The sequence below is a fragment of the Fukomys damarensis genome, unplaced genomic scaffold (assembly GCF_012274545.1).
Source record: "Fukomys damarensis isolate Sample0158 unplaced genomic scaffold, DMR_v1.0_HiC HiC_scaffold_39, whole genome shotgun sequence".
Classification (NCBI taxonomy): Eukaryota; Metazoa; Chordata; class Mammalia; order Rodentia; family Bathyergidae; genus Fukomys; species Fukomys damarensis.
Genome location: NW_022900951.1, coordinates 95804660 through 95813926, shown reverse-complemented (window position 1 = coordinate 95813926; position 9267 = coordinate 95804660). Strand labels below are relative to the sequence as shown.

The 9267-nt window shown below is 38.8% G+C and overlaps 1 long non-coding RNA gene across 2 annotated transcripts in view; it reads right to left on the bottom strand.

The window, feature by feature from the left end:
* The window catches only part of LOC104861274, a 63213-nt gene that overhangs the window by 45708 nt on the left and 8238 nt on the right, over window positions 1–9267 (bottom strand). The window lies entirely within an intron of this gene.

The following is a 9267-nucleotide window of genomic DNA, read 5'->3' as shown; positions in this document are numbered from 1 at the left end:
AGACTCTAGAGCAGAAACTGACAAAAAAATAGATGAGCTCAGGGCCACGATAGAAGCCATGAAGGCCCAGCATAAGAAAGAAATGGAAAAAATAAACACACAACATAGGAAAGAAATGGAATCCATGAAAAAGATTCAAAAAGATATCCAGGAGATTAAACACTCCATTGAAAGTGTATACAACAGAATAAAAAAATGTGAAGATAGACTCTCAGATATAGAAGATAAGATTGCAGTCAGTGACCATAAAAAGAGAGAAAAAATGGTAAAGGACCATGAAAAATCAACCCAACAGCTCCTAGATAATGCAAAGAAAAATAATATGAGACTGATAGGAGTCCACGAAAAAGCAGGGGAAAATACAAATGACATTTAAAAAAACTGTTCATAGAATTAATGACAGAAACTTCCCAGACAGAGCAAAATAATTTGACATGCAGATAAGTGAGGCATATAGGACTGCAAATAGCTATGATAAGAAAATCTGCACCTAGACATGGATTAATCAAGATCCCAGAAATCCAACAGAAGAACAAAATACTAGAAGCTATTAGAGAAAAGAAGCAAATCCCATGCAAAGGAAAGCCCATCACAATCACAGCAGACTTTTCAACACAAACCCTTAGGGCAAGGAGAGCCTGGAATGAGATATTTCAAGTACTAAAAGAGAACAACCTCCAACCTAGACTGATGTATCCTGCAAAATTCTCTTTCAAAATGGATGGGGAAATAAGATACTTCCAGGACAAAGAACACCTGAGAAACTACATGAATACCAAAGCAGCACTACAAGCAATTCTAAACAAGATCCTAGAAAAAGACAAGGAAGACAATAACACCATGAGGCCCAAAAGAGCAAATCAAATAGGCAAGGCAAGAAACTAAAAGGAGAAGGTGAAAAAGTAAAAAGCGTCAACAAAAGGCCAATAACATGTCAATAATAAGTCAGTATATATCAGTTATGACCATCAATGTCAATGGCCTCAACTCACCAATCAAGAGAAATAGACTGGCAAAATGGAATAAGAAGCAAAATCCAACAATATGTTGTATACAAGAAACACACCTAGTGCAAAAAGAAGCCCATAGACTGCAAGTGAAAGGATGGAAAACATTTCTCCATGTGACAGGAACCCAGAAAAAAGCAGGGGTAGCAATCTTATTTGCAGACAAAGCAAATTTCAAACCAAAACTGATTCTAGTATTATTGATGTAAGACGGTACTGTATCATACCTCTGTGAATGTAAAATATCTTGTATCTGCTTTATGATATGTAGTAGTGACCATGTTTTATCAGAGCTATATTTAATGATATGACTCTAGAATGTTCTCTTTCCAGATGATGATTAAAATGCTAATTAATAAAATGGTCCCAGGTACCACAACAGCAACAGAACTGTGCTGTTTTCTGGATAGTATTCTTTTCTTTGTTTTTTTGTTTTTGTTTTTTTAATGGAATGTGCTGAATGTCTATAATTTTGTTCAGATGACTGCAGAACCTGGAAAAGCTGTTGCTGCTATTGATGCATAACATACTGCTATTGTTAGTCTTTTTATATAAATATATACATACATATATATAAATTGAATTTTGGGAAACTTTAACGGTACTGCCCACTTTGGAAAAAGTCATCCCAATTTACTGTGTTGCATTGGCATTGTACAGAAATGGACAACCATATTGGTCTAGAAATGTTAATTTTTTAATTTTTATTTTTTTCCATTTGTACAGGGGTACCGCACTGTATTCAATATGTAAGGTCATATCTACGTGAGTTTGATTACAGAAACTAATAAAAGTATTCGCTAAATAATGAAAAAAAAGAATAAGATAAGACTACAAGAGCAAGAAGCAATTTAAATATGTTAAGGGACCATTTTCATCTCCAGAATTAAGGATTATTTTAATCTTACATCATTGCCTTTTCTCTTTTACTTTCCTTTTTAGTTTTATTTTAGGATTCCCTATTTTTAATGTTCATACAGAGATTTCTTTAACTGAAATACCGAATAGTTTCTCTGGTGTGAAAAACTATAATAGTACACAGGATCCTAATGAGATAATTAATAATGTGAAATAGGAAGTAAAGGGCTAAAGGTGTAGGGAAAGTGGGAAGGGTGGGTGAAAGTTAATAAGGGAGAGGAATAAAATATGAGAAACTGAAAAAAATGGAAATAAAGTGTTTGTAAATGGGGAGGGGAGGAGGGGGTGAAGGGAGGTCAGGGACAAGGGGAAAAATGAGAATCAAGACCTATCATGTAAAGGTACAGGACCCCAATAATGAATGCAACTGTATTGTATACCTAGATTGTACCAATAAACTCAATAAAAAGAAAAAAAAGAATTATGAGTCCTTCTCATAAATCACCTAACTTGAAGGGACTGTGGGACCCCCAAAACACAGCCATTGTACCCCCAGGAGCTTTACTTTTAGCTGAACAGGAGACTACAATATATGTGAATCAATAATAATCCAAGCAGGTCAATACCGTCCAGTCAGCTTGAGAACAGGGACTAAACTTTTATTTGTCTTTGTATCCCTAAAAGACATCTGGGTAACTGTGGAGTTCTCCACAAATGTTTTCTGAGCTAAACAGCAAGAGATGGAGCTTGCTGGAGGGGAAAGATTTTGAATAACAGGAGAGAGAGGACATGTCAACTGAAAAAAAACAACTTGAGGTAGGCACCAAAGCAAGAACAACAGGGCTGCTACGCAGAAACCTGCCCTCTTAGTCTGCCTGTTCCACAATGCTTGACTCATTTGCCAAACAGTGGGCATTTAATAGTCTGCCACTAGTACCCTTGCCCAAGATCGCTGCCATACCCTTCTCAGTCTCTCCCTGCTTTTTCCAATGCAATGCTAATGACGAAAGGTGATGGGAAAGCATATTGCTTCTGTTGTCACCTAAGTTTGCAAGAGAGCAAACTGAGGCTAAGATGATTCATCCCATATCTCACCACCTTGTGAATGGCTAGCCTGGCTGCTGTCCCTGTGATTCTATGATTAAAATTCCAAATGACTCTATTAGTAACTAATAGTAGCTATTAGTTACTAATAGTAACTCTATTAGTCTTAAATTCCATGTCAGATGCAAAATAAAAACTAGAACCTGTGCATCTCTGTCATTCCAATCTGTTCATATTCCCAGGGCAGCTTTCAAACAAAATAAATGAAGAACTACTTTACCAACATAGAGGTTCAGGTGAAGGGAGACATGATACAGAGGAAAAGAGAGAACACTTTAGGAAGTGGACTAAAACATTTCGGTCTGTAAGGGCAGGAAAGAGAATAGAAAGTTTAGCACATAGCAACTTTGTAAGAGCTTGTCTCAAAATATAATTTTAGAAAAGGTCTAGGAAGCCCGGCATGGTGGTATACACGGGTAATTCTAGCACTCTAAGGTTAAAGCAGAAGGATCACAAATCGTAGCCCTGCCCGGATAACTTAGCAACTTAGTGGTTACTTTTTCATTGCTGGGATAAAATACTCAATACTCACAAGTTAAAGAGGTTTATTTTAGCCTACAGTTTGTAGAGGTTTCAGTCCATCGTCAGATCCAAGGCAGAGGGGCACATGGCACAGGGACTGGCAGAGAAGAAACAGTCCATGGAAAGGGAGGCAAGAAACAGCAAGTCTTCCTTTTTTCTCTTTTTATTCTATCCAGGTGGGGCCACCCACACCCAGTTTGGGTCTTCCCTCTTAAGTAATTCCATCACCCACACCCAGAACACTCATGATCCAATCACTCCCAAATGCCCCACCTATGAGTAAATGAGGCTTTGGGGGAACATCTAGAAACAGGCCACAACAGTGAGACCCTATCTCAAAATAAAAAGTTTTAAAAGGGTTGGGAATATAGTTCAGTGCAAAGACCCTGAATTTAGTCCCTAAATACTGAAGGAAAGGATAAAAATTCTGACAATGCAGCTCAGTGATAGAGTGTTTGCCTAGCATGTATAAACCCCTGGGTTCAAAGCCAAGTACCCCCCAAATAATAATAATAGTAAGCAGTAGGCCAGGCCACATTCTTCTTTCAGGAAATGAAGCAAGAGTTGACAAAGCAGGGGCAATCCTAGCTTTGTGGAATTTGCTGTAACTTCTGACAGAGGAGCATCTCCAAGCTGCTCCCAGAGGACCTATAAAGCCAACTTCTTGAGCCTAGGCAGATGCTGAGAAAACACAATGACATTACAAATACATGGACAAATAAGGTAAATTAGCTGGGTTTTCCTGAATAGTAGTCCAGGTGTAAAAGGCTGCCTCTGCCAAGGACATACATCTTCCAAATATCACAGAGTATCAAAAATTTATTGACTAGCCCATGAAATCTCTTCCTAGGCAACCATTGCTTCCAATGGCTACGACCCATTTTACTGACAGCACTTGACACAAATACGGGCTTATAGCTTCCATATATAGAACTTCCTCACAAATTCAGGGCCTCATAAAAACCAAACAAAAGAGATACAACTAAGTTCTCTCTACCTAAACCATCTCAATTTATTGTGGGCCCTGGCTCACTCCACTCTGAAAATTTAGAGTAGGAAGAAGAACTTCCCTTACTCGCTCTTTCTAAAATGTCTGAAGTTAGGCTCAGGATCTCTCTCAGGAAGCCAGGAAGTCCAGAATAAGTGAGGGGGCATGTAACACTTTAAACTCTGAAGTGAAAGGGCTGAGGACAACTTTGGCTTGACACTCTGCAGAGAGGAGGGAAGACCTCTTTATAACTAGTTGGAAGCCCCACATTCAGAGCATGTACTTACTGTGATGACTGGGGCCCCATAATGACTGTTCATTGCAAATGACTAAACTATGTCTTTAAAAACATTTGTTTCAAAAGCTGATCACTAGTGAAGGTTTGAGAACTTACATACACATAGAAATTTTTCTTGGGTTAGATTTGATGGAAATTTCAACCTTTTCAACCACTAAAGAAAGCAGTAAGGAAGCCTGCCTGGTGGCAGGAGGCTCTACCAGGGCCTCCGCCTGGGCCCTGTATACAAGCTTGTCCCTTACTCCACAGCTGGAGTCCAGTTATGTTGGGAGGAGACAATCAGAGAAGCTTTCACATCTCTGACCCAGAAGGCCTCTTCTGAGCATTGCCCAATGCTCCTGTTATACAACATGCAAAATAAATAATCAACCTTAAAAGTCAGGCAGCCAAAGCTCTACTCAAATAATAAGCCCTTTTACAAGCTGCTTATCATCTGCCAAAATCAGCTCTAGAGGAACACCAGGAACTCTAAATTCTATTGTTCTCATTAACTACTTGGGGGAACTAAACAAGCTTCAATGGTTTTATTGGTTTTCTAAAAGACAAAAAAGCAAAGGTTTCCTTCTACCCACACCCTGCTCTTCATCTCAGTAATTTGAGTGTAACTCTAGTCCCACCATCTCTGAGAGGCCCCTATTAAAAGGTTGACCTAGAAAAGGGCCCAAGATTTTTCTTGGAAAATAAGCCACTCTCTACTTCCCTCCTGCTTGATTCCTGGGGTGAGGATGGGAAGAATCTAAATGTCAATCTTTTCAGAAAATTTACTTGGAGGGAAGGAGTGGGCAGGACACTGGCATCTGAAGTGAAGTCTTCTGCCTACGAGAGCCCTCTTACTTAACTGCAAAAGGAAAGAGTAGCGTGGCCCAAGGAAAGCTATTCAAAACCATGTTTGCTGCCCTTGGGAAAGCTTGACAGCACACTGTTTCCCCAGAACAACTTCTATAAGTTTCAAAATACAGGAAGGGGTCTTTTGTTAAGTGGTCTTATTAAAGAAATGTGATGGGAAAGATCTATTCTAAAACTCATTTGTAAAGCATCACAAAAGGGATTTTGGTATTTGTTTGGTATTAATATCCCAGGACTGGCAGCCTCCAAATGCAAAACTCAGGATTTCTTTTCTCCATAAAACCTTAACACCTTGCTCTTCCCCCTCATGATTCCCTCCTATTAATTGGTCCCTTCTGAGAGCAGAGACCGAGACGCATTCATCTCTCTATCCCTATTGTCTAGCACAGTCCCTGGAACATTGTAGGTTGTCCTTAAATCACTTAATTAGTGATAATATTAACAACACTTGTTAACATTTAAATGCTGAATAACTTTGTGCTTAACATCCTGTTTTTGGTTTTGTTTTGTTTTCATTTTCCATGTAAGGAAGGTGAGAGGCACTGAAGTTAAATATCACACCTAACCTCATGCAACTAGTAAGTGAAAAAACAATGGTACACAGGAATGAATGAGTGATCCAGTGAAAGGGCTAACACACATATAAAACCATTAAACAAGGACTTAAATTGGTTTAATTTAGAACCTGGTTTACTCATACAAATTGATTAAGCAACTGGTACTCTATACCAAGCCCAGTGCTAAGCATTAATGGTACAAAGATAAGGATATCTTATTCCTCAAGGAAAAGAGAGACAAACAAAAGCTTATTGAGTGCTTACTATGAGCTGGGGACTGTTGCAAGTACTTTACATGTATTAATTTGCATCCTCTTCACAGAGTCTCTATTACAAAACGCCAGTGATGTTATTATTATTAAATTGACATGAGACAAGTGATAAATCAAGGAATGGGGAGATTAAGACATTTTCAAGAAGCATCATTTGAACATAGCAGTTGTGTCAGCCTTCCACTACTGTGACCAAATACCTTAAGCAATCAACTTATAAGGAGGAAATCATTTATTTTGTCTCATAGTTGCAGAGGTTTCAGTCCATGGTCACTTGGCCCCATCACATGCTGGGACAGTACAGCATAGTAGGGAACATGTGGTGGAAAAATTATGCACTTCATTGAGGTACGCAAAGACAGACAGGAATGGCCAAGGTTCTGCTATCCCTTTCAAAGGCCCCTAGTGATCTAATTTCTCACCACCACCCAACAGTGCTACAGGCTGGCACCATGTATTTAGCATATGAGTCTTTGGGGGACATTTCAGGTCCAAACCATGGTAACAGCCTACTGCAGAGCTCATATTCTTACACACTACACTCTGCTGCCTCTTTAGTTCCCAACTACACAGCACTGTAACATATGTGATATGTTCTAGGAAGGAGCAAGGGACAATGCTACAGAGAGAGAGGAAATGATTCATTTTGCCTGAGAGAGGACTTAAAGATGGCTCACAGAGCAGATGACACATGAGCTAGGCCTTGAAGACATGAGAATAGAAAAGAAATTCATACAAAAACACTACCTGGAGATGAGGAAAACTTGACTGTGTTTTCAAAACCATTACTACTAAACATAAAGCTAAGAAGCAAGTCTAGCACTCTACTGTCTTCTATCAGGGAGATTATTAGTGGAGCCATGGCCTGAATTTTTATGCCAGTTTCCCCACTTGGTTCAAACTCTAGCTGAGGTTTACTCATATTCACAGTAGCTGTAAGAATTTATTTTTCTCTCCCTTCCATACAATAGATAATGTTTCTAGAAGGAGACACACAGTCTCTCTTTAGTGTAACAGAGGCCAGACCCTCCAAAGTTGGCAAAGAGGCTTGAATCACCCTGTGGGCAAGGAAGACAGCTGGGTCTCACTGTTCCAATGTCTTCCACGAAGAAGATACTCTCTCTTTTGCTAACTGCAGAGGTTCTGGGTTCAGTTTTATTAAAGAGTATCCATGGGCTTCCTTATAGTTAATTCTACTCAAATGTATTGCAATATCCCCTCCTGTGACATTTAATGTCCCTACAGCTAACTACTACCCCAAGAAATACATGTAAAAAGGCCAAGTGAACTCCAACTCCCAATGAGTACGCAGGGAGCAAACTTTCTTTTGCTTCCCCTATTTTCAGTGCCCCTCTTGACCTCAGACACCAGTTGTTATTACTTTATTTCTTTACTTTTCAGCAAAACTCTTCAAAAATTTGTCTGTGTACCCTGTCCATAATTTTTCTCCTGTCTTCCCCTCCTGAAACAATCTAATCATGCTTTTGTCCACTGAAACAGCTTTTGTCAAGGCCACTAATGAACTCTATGGAGCAAAATTCTTCTTTTCAGTACAACTCTTCAAAATTTATCTGTGCACCCTGTCCATAATTTTTCTCCTTCCTTTCCCTCCTGAAACATTCTAATCATGCTTTTGTCCACTGAAACAGCTTTTTTCAAGGCCACTAGTGAACTCTATGTTGCTAAGTTCTCTCAAGAATTTGCAACACTCAGCTCTTTGGCCAACTAGATTTTTTTGTTTGTTTGTTGTTTTTGTGGTACTAGGGATAGATGGAATCCAGGCCCTCATGCATGCCAGGCAGGCAATTCTACTCGAAGCAGTTAGTGGCAACTATATCCTTCTATTCTCAGACTAAAATTGGTGGCATTATCTTGGGCAGAGATGCTGTGATACACAATACAGGGACACTAGTCACATTTTTATCAATGTTATTGGTGTTGTGCAATGTGGTGGCCCTATCTTCCTTGATTTCCCTCACTTCCTATATCTGATCTATTAGCATAATCAGTTGAATCTTCCCTTCAAAGTATATCCCCAAACCCAGTATCTTTTCATCAACTCAGTGTCAACCATCCAGGCCTGAGACAGTATTTACTTTCCACAAAACAAAGTGATCTTTTGAAAAAAACAAATTATTTAGTATCTCTTTCTATTTTTTTATTAGTGCATTTTAGTTATACAGACTAAAGGGTTTCATTTTAACATTTTCATATACGTATATAACATACTTTGATTATTCTCTCAATTACGCCCCATTTCCTTCACTTTCTCAACATTCTTCCTCTTTCCTAAAAGTTGCTCTTCCAGAGCAAGCCTCTTATAAAATATAAGTCAGATCACACCACTCCTTTATACTCAAAATTCTTCAATACTTCCCATCTCACTCCAAGTAAGAAAGGTTCTTACACTGATCTATAAGGCCTTTTTTCTCATTCACATTTATCCCTATGTAATACTGTGTTTTATTTGCTTATCCTAATTGCAGACTACTGCCCATATATGAATAGAAGTTCCATGAAGTTGGAGACCTGGCTGTTTTATTCGCAGATGAAGCCTCAGTATCTACAAAAATATTTGACACGAAGTATGTACTCAGGATACATTTGTAGACAGAATGAATAAAGTACTTGGGAAGGGGGAGAATCTTGACATTTGGGTCAGAGCCACACAAAAACACAATAGTCAAGTGAAATGGCATTTGGGTAGCTAGCTTGTGCTGGGACCAAGTCCAGTCTCAGGAGATGCTCAGTTGCTGTTTCCTATTTGTTTTTCTACTACGTGACATTTTTTTTTTTTTTTTTTTTTTGCCGTTTG